Raw genomic sequence first — 12,798 nt, forward strand, 5'->3', positions numbered from 1 at the left:
TGGCGATCCGATGGCAGGTTGTGAGTATGGCGAATGCCCAGTGAACGTTATCTGTCAGCGTTTGTAGTGCCAACAATAAAATCCGGAGGTGGTGATCCTATGGTGTGGTGATGTTATGGTGTGGACGTAGTTGGAGAGTACTTTATATCATAGGCCCGTAGTCGAACTCCCTCTATAAAAATTGTTGTAGAAACACATCAGGATTCTGAAACACGCATTTTTGGATAGGGCACATACTAGTTCCTAAGTGAAGTCTTGACCCGACCAAGGTAGGTCCCATTGTTTTGGAGCTATGAACCTTTAGAATTCATTTTTTTTTTCATGATTTTGGCAGCCTATAACACGTAAACGATGGGGTTTTCGCCCAATATTTATTGGAACTTTTTTGTTTGTTTTACTCTGAGTAAGCACTCCTCTGCGTTTGTACAACGAATTCAGCACCATATTGTATATATATATATATATGATGAAGTACTTTCTACGACTATGAGCATTTTAGTTGTCTTCTCTTAAATGTCTATTTTGTTTTCTAAACGTGAGCAGTAGTTATAAATCATTGAGAATCAAATTTTTTTTTTAAGTAAACGTCATAAAACAGCACCCTTATAGGTTAATATATTAAACGGTAAAGGCCAAAGAACGATCCAATAACATAATTCAAATTCATCTTCAGAAAACTGTATTTGTAAACAATCAGGTTAAGAAGAATATTACATTTCTTTGTGATATAACTAATATAAAATCTAGGATTTAGGATTTAGATTCCTGGGCTTTCGCATCTATGGTCATTTAGTCCGTCATGTTATGAGGGATGACGTCATTCGGCGAGCACACTATCCAGGGAAAGGAGAGGAATAACGGGTTGGGGAAGGAAGGGAGCAGCCTAGGACCGAAGTACTACCCCGTCATTTGCTTGGGGTGAATGAGGAAAACCCCATTCAGAGTGGCTGGCCTGAGAAAGAGTTTTACACTTTTCGAGCGAGTGTCCCCACCGGGAATCGAATCCGGGTCCGCTCGCACCGAAGGATTAATATCAAATAATTTTTATTCTTATCACATAGACTTAAAATATTATCTTTCACATCAAATAAAATATGAAGAGAAGGAAAGCGTACCATTTAGTATTTGAATTTAATAAAGATGTCAAAGTCTCCGTTAGTTTATAAGCAATTAATTAGTTTCAATTTTCCGAAAAACCTCTCCTTTAAATTTTCTAAAGCTTTCGAAGCATTATACCGTTTCCTAGACAATAAAGTTCCAATCTACGACTTTTCTCAGTCCTTGTTCTCCTAAGTTATCCGAGATCACGTCACAGAACAACAGGAAAAACTATCGCTTCAGCGCCACAAAACAGCACAAAGCCAAAGAAAACTGGAAAAAGAAGTTCGGCGGAACATCCAACTTTCGGACGTAAATCAGAGTAAATTCCTGAAGGGCTGGAAGAGGATTGCAAGGCGTGAACTCGTCTTCGTTCTCGAAAGCAGTCCGGCAGGATTTCAGTGACTTGTGTAGCTTTGTATGGCTGTGTGTGTATGTGTGTATGTGCTTCTGTGTTTCGAAGAAAGCTACGTGTGTCAGAGTCTATGTGGTGATTGTGTGTTCGTATCTTTGTGTGTTTCTGAGTGCCAGAAAGCGAGAGAACCTTATTTCAGGCAACACAGTTGTTGTTCCTTCTTTCACCAACAGCTCTATTGTCAGACAGCAGGCAAAGTTTACAAACTTCTGGGGCCTTCTTCTGTAAGGAAGGTACAAAACTCATAGCTTCGTGGGAGACTTGCAGTTTGATTTATTCACTGCTATACTACTGTTGTTAGTACTAGTTGCAAACACTGCACGCCAATTTTGGTTGTGATGACATATAGCGATTACTGCAGGATTTGACATGCTTTGCAAATGGGAGAAAACGTAACGCAAATGGATTCTGGGCTCTACAAAACATTGAAGCAGGCTTTTGTTGCCAATAAATAATAAGATTCTATATAAACAAGAAATAGCATAAGTGTTTGAAAACGTAAATGGATAACGAATGGTCCAAAGGTATCTTTGAATAAAGTTTACTTGTTAAGCTCATGTAGAATAATAAATATTTTGCATTGCACATACACATACAATGAATTATTTAGCTCGTCAATTACGTTGTTAATGATTATTTCTGTTCATTCTTAGTTTGTATGATAAGATAGACTACAATAACTCAAGCATACAGTCATAGCACATTTTGGCATTTTTTTCCGTACTATTTGAATTAGAATTCTATTATTACAGTTAAGTGATAAGACACTATTACAAATAGAGCTACCTCCTGGCTGTGTACTAAGCTTACGCGCCTTTGACACAGAGACCCGAGTTCGACTCCCGGTGAAAGCTCATGTTGATCGGGATCGCACGATAAACTGTAGGCCCATACTTCATATAAAATGGCTGCTAAAAGAGAAACTAAACTTAAATCACACAAACCTAATATCACGAATATTGTATTCATTTCCGCATAATTATTTTATATTCAGTTTATTACTAGACAGGGAAAAAGAAAGAGACATTATTCAGGATCTCAATAGAGAGAGAAAAATATTACCTAGTATAAATATTATTAAGCATTAATATATCCTGTATGTTTAACATCTTGAAAGAATATGAGTTTTCAAACAGTTTTACATGCTAAATTAGCTTTTAGAACATTCATCTCAGAGTTGTGCAGCTCCTAAACTCTGCCGAGATAAATATAGAAAATACGGAAATTCTGAGCGTCTACTCGGCAAAAAAAAAAAAAAAAAAAAATTGTATTAGCGGAAAATCTCATCATATCTTCTCATATGATGTCTTATTTTGGATAATCCGGCATATTCTAAATTTTCATGTATCTGTTTATTCAATTTAAATTATACGTTCTTTAACTTCCATTCTTCCTTGTTTATATATATATATATATATATATATATATATATATATATATATATATATATATATATATATTCTCGAAAGATATTTATTACACCGATCTCCTTGTATATAACCAATAGTAGGCATTTAAAGCCTGGTTTTAAGGAATGCCACCTAGATTAGTTTGTTATATGTTTGTTTGTTTTCCGTAATACATATTCACCACATCTACACAGCCAACAGTAGAACGCTGATTTCAGTCGTCAGGGATTCGATTCTTTATGTGCGTAGTTACTAACGCGGCGGCACTTATTTAGAGTTTGGACACCATAAGACAACAGGAGATCATAAAACAAAAGAGACAATCATAAATATATGTAAATTATGACGTAAATATATGTAAATTATGTAAAATGTGGAGTGCGAGGAAATGGAAGTGTTCTAATAAACTCCACGTTGCTTAAGTTAAATTGCACTTGATCCAGCGTTGACCATGTGCACTGAAGATAGACAACCACCATTAAACCGTTTTACAAATTTTATTAACATCAGGTTGGGTCTAATTAGATTTTAATGTTAGTATTACGTGCATTATCCCATACGATAAGTCCTGAAGTATAACGAATTTTATTTTATTTTATTTTATTTATTTATTTTTGCAATAGACAGCTAGAGCAAATATCTCGATCGACTTTCTTAATTTAATCAAAGGGGACACGGCATTCTCAGTGATGGAGAGCTTACCTCTGGTACGTGGGGTCCCTGGTATGATCTCCGACCAAGTGCCTTTGTGGTGGACAACATCCGTGAGTTTTTTTTCGAGTCCTTTCCATTTACTTTCTCATTCCACCAAGTCTCCCATCATCATTCACTTGAATTAATCGTCCGTCTCCCTTCACCTAAAGGACATAATCGTTGGATATCAAACTGAAATATTTTGTTTCATTTTCATTTCAATTTAATCAATATGTTAACACATTCACGGCTAACAGTGACTTTACCAGTGGCTATCCATATCCCGTTTAAATATTTAACATTCCCTAGTTTTTTTTACACAACCTACACTGTAGCAAAGAATGTTCATTCCATGTTATAAAAGGAATATATAGCTTTTTCTTTACTGCAAATATCTCATATTCCTTATACCCAATCGCGTCATCCTCTTTACTGTCTTTAATGAAGTATAGAATTATGTTATTATTATTATTATTATTATTATTATTATTATTATTATTATTATTATTATTATTATTATTATTATTATTATTATTATTATGTTTCACAATTAACTATCTGATTCAGTTGTTACAAATATAATAATGTAGACTATCTCTCCCATTGTTGAATAGAAGCAGGAACAATATTAAATAAAATGTATTATTCATCGTTGTTTGTCACATCCATATATATGAAGCTTCAGTGCTGAACGGTACGAGATGGTTACACAGTGGCACATGGGCTCGTAGATATTTAGAACATGCAAACACCACGTAATTGATATTGCCATCAGGATCACCACATTCGTGGACAGCAAAGGATTTGAAGCTAGAGAAGCGTTTTCTATGACGGGAAGTGAGGTTTACACCAAACCACGACCTCAAACGCCAGACATTTCCCATTTTCCGTCGTGTTCTTAGTTGTCGTATATTTCTTATTTTGAAAATATTTTTTATCAGTTAAACCAACGTTTCCCAACCGGTGTGCCGCGGCACACTGGTGTGCAGTGAATGGGCCGCTGGTGTGCCGCGAGGAAATCGAAACAAATTATTAATTCTATAGCAATCAAATTGCAAGACAAAGGAAAAATATATATTTGTATTTCGCATTACTATGAACCTCTACTATGAATCTACAACTTTAAGTTTCATACCGTGCTACTTTTCTGTACATTTCTAATGTTGAAAAAAATATTTGTTATCATTGTTATGACTATTATTGCTTCTTTACTGCTGCAAACTATTTCGTAGCTTGACATTTTAAAATATCATTCAATCCTTTCGACAAAGCAAACATGCATACAAATTACCTACATTTGTGTTTTAAAACTAAAAGAGATTTGTTTGTTCGTTCGTTATTTAGTGAACTTTCTTCTTAGTGAAAGGTTGGATACAGTTTTCGAAAAAGAAAGCTTACTTTTAAAAACCTAAGTCCAATATTTAATTGCAATTGTTTTCTATTTTTAAGTTAGAATGAAAAATAAGCATAATGATTTACCACGGGGAAAAACCAGTGATCAAGCTTTCTTCTCTGTGAGAAGGAGATCAGTAATCACAGAAACAAAATACCACGGTATTTTATAATTACAAATAATGATATTTATGAGTGTGCCGCGAGAATTCAAGTTACGCCCGTAGTGTGCCGCAAGTTGAAAAAGGTTGGGAAACGCTGACTTAAACAATCCAATAAAATCAAATTAAAATGAAAATATCAGGTAATAATTAATTTTGTAATAATACCTAGCTATAAGATTATTGCAGATAAAATAATGTTGTGTAGACATGTAAATGAGAATGTAATTGAAAAGTTTTCACTGGTTTCTTAAATTAAAACTGAAACTTTTCTGGTTCATCTTGTATTAAACGTGCATTTAATGCTACTAAGCCAACTTCTCTGTTAGCTTCAAAGGCTATACCACCTTATTTATTTCGCTCTTTAAGCTAACAATGTAGAGAGTCAAATATCAAAGTTCGGATTTTTCGTCATTGCGCGATAATGAATATGTATGCTGTCATCTTATACCTATCTCTATAAATAAAAATGAAAGTGACTAACTTTGTGATTTTATAACACTTGAACCACCTAACCGATCTCGATCAACTTTCAATATAGATGAGATTCTGGACTGGAATAGTTTTTTATCATTTCACTCTACGGTGAAACTTAGTGGAGGGGGAGGAATGTATATATATGAACTCCGATATTTCTGTAGAATCTATAGTTTTCGGGGTCGCTGAGATGAACAGTGACACTTTCGATGCCATTTAAACCCAAATTCAGTTTCCAAATCGGGGAAAATGAAGGGGATATATATATATATATATATATATATATATATATATATATATATATATATATATATATATATATATATATATATAAGGATAGAAAATGGCATATATCAGAGAGCGCTTCAGTAATAGTAAAAAGTGTCTGACTAACGGAACATGTTCCTATTTTTTTTTCTTATTTTAACCCAGCGAAGTGGGTTATCGACGCTAGTATATATATATATATATATATATATATATATATATATATATATATATATATATACTTATATATTTATATTGATAGATAGATAGATAGATAGATAAATAGATAGGGTGTTTCAAAACAACACTGACAGCGTTTGGGAAGTGATTCCTGACACCACGATAAGACAAAAAGTACAGACCAATCTGGGTGCACAAAAGCTTCCTTTCGGAGTCATAGGCTGCCGAAAACATGGAAACAAAATGAACTTTAATTTGTCCATAGCTCCAAAATTATGAGATCTATTGTAGTCGGGTCAAGACTTCACTTAGGAACTAATATGTGCATTATTGAAAAATAAACGTTTCAGAATCCTAACTTACACACGTAACAATTTTTATAGATGGAGTTTGGCTACAGGCATATAATCTAAAGTACTCACCAACTACCTGAATAAAAATTGTTATGGAAGTACCACATGTTTCTGAAAATTTTAAGATAAAGGACTTTTGAGATAAGGACTTTGAGACTTTTGGTTCACTGTGTACATATAACAATTTAATTTGTTTCGTACCTTAGTAATGTAGTACTTACAAAATATGTAAATAATTTATGGCTATGGTATTTTTTCCTGCTTTTATTTGTTCAGACTTTGTTTCTTTTTCCTTACTTGATATACGTGGTTCTTATATTGATTATGAAATGGTTCAGATTTTATTTTTATTTCTGTCAATCTATAAATAAATAATAATGGTTCTTAAATATATATTTATAAAAGATCCTATAAATCTTAGTTTCATAACATATTTTCTGTGGACAGCGGCGCACCATTGACTGCTGGCTGCTGAAGAAGAAAAGATACAACTATAAATTTGACAAACTCATCTTTCTATTGATCTAAATAATCTGTTCTTCCCATTTTGTGTCTCACAGCAGACTCTTTCCCGATGGCAATGCTTTGTCTGAGGGTCGTGCAGCTGTCTGCAGCGACATAAGTGTCTGGCTGAGTTGTTGTCCCGTTGCAGGGGCAGTGAAGTGAATGTGAAAAGGGCTGTGCGACTAACATGAAAACGGTTGAACAGCTTATGTTTCTTTTGTACTTCTTTGTGAGAAACAGGTTCCTGTCACATGCAATGCTGTTTTCATTTCGACTCTCTCTCTCCCCCTTTTCCCAAGTAAATTTATATCATACCAGCATCTGCAAATATTTCAAGATGTGGAATTTTATTATAGTAAATGTAATTATGATGTTGAAAAGGTCTGTCTTGCTCTTACTTGACAAGATTTAGGCTAAGTCTTATTAGAAGTTTGTCGTAGTCAATATACATACTGGAGTGTTCATCTTTCCTTATGCTTGCATATATGTAAAATAAAATACCGACTGATAACTATAGTTTTTTCAACTGTTCTGGATGTAAAGGCATGAAATGTACATTTTGATACGCGAAATACATATATATTATTATTTATTTTCAATAACTCAATATAAGAAACAAGATAATGTGGTACAGAGATTTTCAGTACCCTCATTTGTCGTTCTTCCCCGTAAAAACTACTTTGTGCACTATGCTTTATTTTTATCACAATTAAATAATCACTGTTTCTTCTTTAAGAGCATTGCTTTATTTTTCTTAATTTGAATATTTGAAAATTGAAATTTGACAAGAGGAGGATGTTTAGAAGTTCCTATTACAAACAATGTTATAATTAATTTTGTAATATGTATTATTATCCTCATAAAAGTATTTTTGAGTTCTTATTTCGTGACCCAGTTACCCTTAATATATTGAGAAACCCTCTCTTTCGACATGTTTTATAGTGGTCTCACGTAGCGTAGTCGCTAACACTTTGGTGCGAATGTTCCCAGGTTCGATTCCTGGTGGGAATATTTAATCCGGCAGATGTAAAAGTAATACTGACTGAGATTTTCCTGAGTTTTCCTCGTTCACATTAGAAAAATGGAGTAATGGTAAGTAACATTAAGCTCCCAGACGACTTCCGTCCTTTCCCACTTCCCTGGGTAGTATGGTAGCGGAAGAACGTAATTTCTCATATGTGACGGGCTAAATTAAGCCATAGACGCCGAAAACCCAGAAATATAATTCCTAATTTCCTAATCCTACATGTTTTCTCGATATGGAAATCTCAAAATTTTAACTGGTAATTGGTGGACGTGGAAAGTTTACTCATATTATTTATTTGTTCTCAAAGTATGTTTAACATGAAAGGATAGTAATAAGAAATGAAAATTTTCTTTATTATTATTATTATTATTATTATTATTATTATTATTATTATTATTATTATTATTATTATTATTATTATTACTTTGTCTATTGAAAAGAAAAAAAGGCAAAAATTTGGAATATGTGAATTTTTCTTAATTGAATACTATAATATACTCACGCATTAATTCAGTATAGTGAACGTAGAAGGAGAAAAATGAAAATGTAGTATTAACACACAAAATAGTGCATTTGTTTAAATATACATATGTGTATACAGATGGTTATAAAAACAATGGAAACAAGCATTAGTTCGCAACACATAAGGTGTGTGAGGTGGTAACACTGAAGATACCAATGCAGTTTCTTTTCTTTTAATGATGTATTGGTTGAGAGTTTATAGTAAATCAGGTGGAGTAGGATGGAAACGTATACTGGAGCAAGCAGACGATGGTGATGTAAAATAAAAGAACTCCCTGAGTTGCTATACGTCCAAATTGTAGGTGCTCAGTTAATTGACCCAAGTATAGCTAAAGCGTCCAATGTGCTAGATGTGCCACGAGGAACAGTGTTCAAGGTGACTATGGCTGCATAACTAATGCCAAACAACAAAGAGTTAAAATGCACAAATGCAAACCTTCAAAAACAATGTTAACTGAACATTGAAGAGGATAGTCATCAAGGATCGTAGAACGAATGCGGCAAGAATGACAGCGTATGCCGACCAATATCTGGAAACCTTCTTTTTTTTTCAATTACTTTCGGAGATAAGTTCTATTACCTCAACAACAGCGATTGCGTTGCTATTTTCAAACTACTGGTCACTGCCAACAACGCTTTGGCACGAAGGAAATAGTGCCGAGAACATGCAAAGTAAATTGATGATGATTGCAAACACATAACACGATCCGACGAATCAGTCTTCTTTCACCATACTTCCCACAACTGCCCGTGAGGACCTAAATATGAGTTAATGTTCCGAACTGTCTACTCCTCATCGTGAAACATACTGAATGTATCTGAGATTATCTGAACCTCGTATCTACAATTTAATATTGAATCTAAACAACCACAGGACGCCCGATGCTCTCCCTCGGATATTCGAAAGTAGGATCTCATACACGAAAGGCCCACTCTTTAGCCACTAGATCAGGAAGAAGGACACATACGCAAGAGTTAGAAGAACTGGTCGTCTTACTGGCAGCTCATTGTTCCCTAACTCCCAGTCCCAGTCCAGCAAGTGAGGTTATAAGTCACTGTCACTTCAGTTGTCAGATTTGTTGATCCATCATTATTATGTACGTACTGATATATAATGCACATAAAATATTTTAAATACGATAGTTGAATTCGTTAGTAAATTCACTCAGTTTAGTTTTGCACCTCACATACTTGGTATTTCGACTTGAGGAGAAAACATTCATAATGTATGGGTATTCCGCAGTAGTATAAAGAAAGTGGTATTGTGAATAATATATATAATTCAAATTTTTGGTACACAAACCTGATCGATTATCGGGTTAGTTAAATCATATAATGGTTCATATCGACATTGTGTTCAACAAAAGAAACTCGTTGGATGTAATTCATGGTAATATACGATAGCACATTTAATTACAATAAACATTCATGTTAATTTCTGTGTTGGTTGCAACTTTGTATTGAGATTAATTTCACCTAATGTTCCGGTATCAGGAAGAATACCAGGAAATTGAAGCAGTATCCTTAACGGTAAAAACACTTCTTCCTTTTTTAAAATATTTTTGGTTCATGAGCCACAAGCTTTGGACTGTGTTCTTTGTTTGATTGTAAGTTGAAGATCATGGTAAGCAAAGAAATTGTGGACGGGAAAAGGAAAGATGAGAAGGAACATTTTAGAATCCAGAAAGAAAGAGGTAGTAATCCCACTGGGGACATGAAATCAATCTCCATTCGCTTGCATGGCTTACAGGCCCCTCTCTCTTCGATGACCTATTCGTTATCGGGACAAAATGGGGAGAAATGAAAAGGAAGGAATTCAAGACAGAGGAAAAGTGTGTGTTCTTACCATGATAAGCTAAGCCACTCTGGAAAGAAGCTATTTATCTTTAGTTCGACCTCTCAGTTATCCAATTGCCTTTGGATTTTTCTTTTTTTTTTATCCGAGGGAGAAAGCCCGTTTGCACGGAGTAGGAGGAAACACGTCCCATGCTATTAAACAGATAAACAGATTGATGACGAAATAAATTATTGTGTTCTCTCTTAGGCCACTGATAGTAATGGAGGCAAAAATAGGATTTTGGTTCCCCTTTTTTCTCATAAGATGTTTTAAGTTAGTGACATAAAAAATGAAATTTACTGCCTTTTTAAACTAAAGAAACGTAGAGATTAGGAAGAAAAAGTATCAAATCAAAGATTGATTAACGAAGAGTTTGATTCGTTAGTTGATTTATAATTAGTTTAAGTCACTTTTCAGCGCCGAGGCAATATGCAACAAGGACTTGCAGCTTAACGTAGAATCCGATATACATATATTTGCTCCCGCCGAGAATCGAATCCCATTCCTCGTGTCTAAGGTATGTGTGCTAACCATGTAGGCAAGGGGGAGCTAAGTATCTTTGGGAAATGATCAACAAATCATTCGTTGACTAGTGTGTATGCAGATAGAAATTTCCACACACACACACACACACACACACACATATATATATATATATATTTTGGGGCCACGGTTGGTTGGACACTTTTAATGTGCTATTGTAAAGCATAATGATTTTCTTCGTAAAGAGAGCAAATATTATGCATACATCAAAACACACATTTGTTGTGAGGTGGTGTAGTTTAGTAAGCCGAAAATGAGAAGATAGAACGTAAAAGGGTGAATAACTCTGGTTATTATGACTGATATCTTCCTTAATATCTCCAAGTAAACGCTGTAATAACATATTTAATAAATTATAACTTAATATCGATTTGCCACCTCGACCTCAGAATGGTTCATCTTAAAAGCACGTCATCTGTTAACACCGGTAAATATTTCAAGTAGGGGAAAATGGTGTCGAACCGGGTAATCGGATCCAAACCGAGTACTCCCCTTCAGGGTGAATGAATACTAATCTTGCCACCTAGGTGAGTGAACTAGATGCTGCTATTTTGGAAGAAGTGGCATTACAGCGATCGCCTGTGATTAATTGTGTTGTAGCAATGATTTGTGTGCGTTTTCTATTATTATTATTATTATTATTATTATTATTATTATTATTATTATTATTATTATTATTATTATTATTATTATTATTATTATTATTATTATTCATTTGCATTGTGAGGCTCACACATTATTCCTTCTAGTTCTCTTCAACGTCCGCTGCAGAGAACAAACAGGCAAATAACGTTATCCCTACAGTATTTAATAGGTATTATTTTGACAGTAAGGAATTGTATTTAGTCCTTTCTTAGGTATGGTGACATCATATAGTGTCTAACAGGTTTAAGTGGGATGAAACCTTGTACCTAAGAGGGGGAAGAACAGGGTAGTAGTCGATTGTACCCAACTAGTTTCTGGAAGTGAAAATATAATTTAATTCTTTTATTGTTTAAGTGGGCTTAGCTGTTAAATCTGAAAATAACAGTTAACAATTAGGAAATATATTTTATGATTAACATAACACTACACATTATTATTTGGGTTGGGCTTATAGGTCTCAAAATGCTGAAAACTAATCAGTTTGTAACAATAAAATATATAAAATACTAATAATGCTTTAGTAATTGTATTTAAAATACAATAGAGATAACAAAGTGACTATAATTATTGACTGAAAATTCCACAAAATAAAATTAAAACTCAGGGAGAAAAGATTTAGGTTTAGGTTTAGATTCCTGGGATTTCGGCATCTAAGGCCATTTAGCTCGTCACGTTTTGAGGAATGACGTCCCTCGGCGAGCACACTATCCGGGGAAAGGGAAAGAAGAAAGGATTGGGGAAGGAAGGAAGCGGCCTGGGACCTATAAGTTAGGTACCACCCCGGAATTTGCCTGGTGTGAATGAGGAAAACCCAGGAAAACCTCATTCGGGGTGGCTGGCCTGAAAAAGCGTTTAACACTTTTTCGACCGAGTGCCCCCACCTGGAATCGAACCCTAGACCGCTCGAACCGAAGGCTAGAGCGTTAGCGACTACGCTAAACTCAGGGAGAAAATACGTTGAACCTAGTCTAAATATCAATTGAAGGGTTAATGTCTACAGTGAATTGTCATGCTGTTGTTTCGCACAGTTTTGGTCTGTTTTCTTTCTTTTCAGATTTCAAGATGCCTAGAAATCACAAACGGAAGTCGGATCAAGAATAGTGGAGGTAACAAAGTATCAAATAAGTCAATATAACAATTTTATTTAAGAATTTTAACGCTAAACATCAAACTTTGTTTATGTAGCCTACAATACAAATGTACGTTAGTTAAAGAAAGACTTTTAAAAAAATACACAGCTTTACATGTGTATTCAATTTAAAAACACTAATATTC

The 12,798-nt window shown here is 34.3% G+C and overlaps 1 long non-coding RNA gene across 1 annotated transcript in view; it reads left to right on the top strand.

Moving 5' to 3' along the window:
• The first annotated feature begins 1,105 nt into the window (after positions 1–1,105).
• LOC145687739 (uncharacterized) overlaps positions 1,106–12,798 on the top strand; it is a 99,153-nt gene continuing 87,460 nt past the window's right edge. The window contains exons 1-2 of the long non-coding RNA XR_014131732.1: positions 1,106–2,037; positions 12,578–12,629. This is a non-coding gene — a long non-coding RNA (uncharacterized LOC145687739). The remainder of the gene's footprint in view (positions 2,038–12,577; positions 12,630–12,798) is intronic.

This window comes from Thermobia domestica, chromosome 6 (genome assembly GCF_964235325.1).
Source record: "Thermobia domestica chromosome 6, izTheDome1.hap1.1, whole genome shotgun sequence".
NCBI lineage: Eukaryota > Metazoa > Arthropoda > Insecta > Zygentoma > Lepismatidae > Thermobia > Thermobia domestica.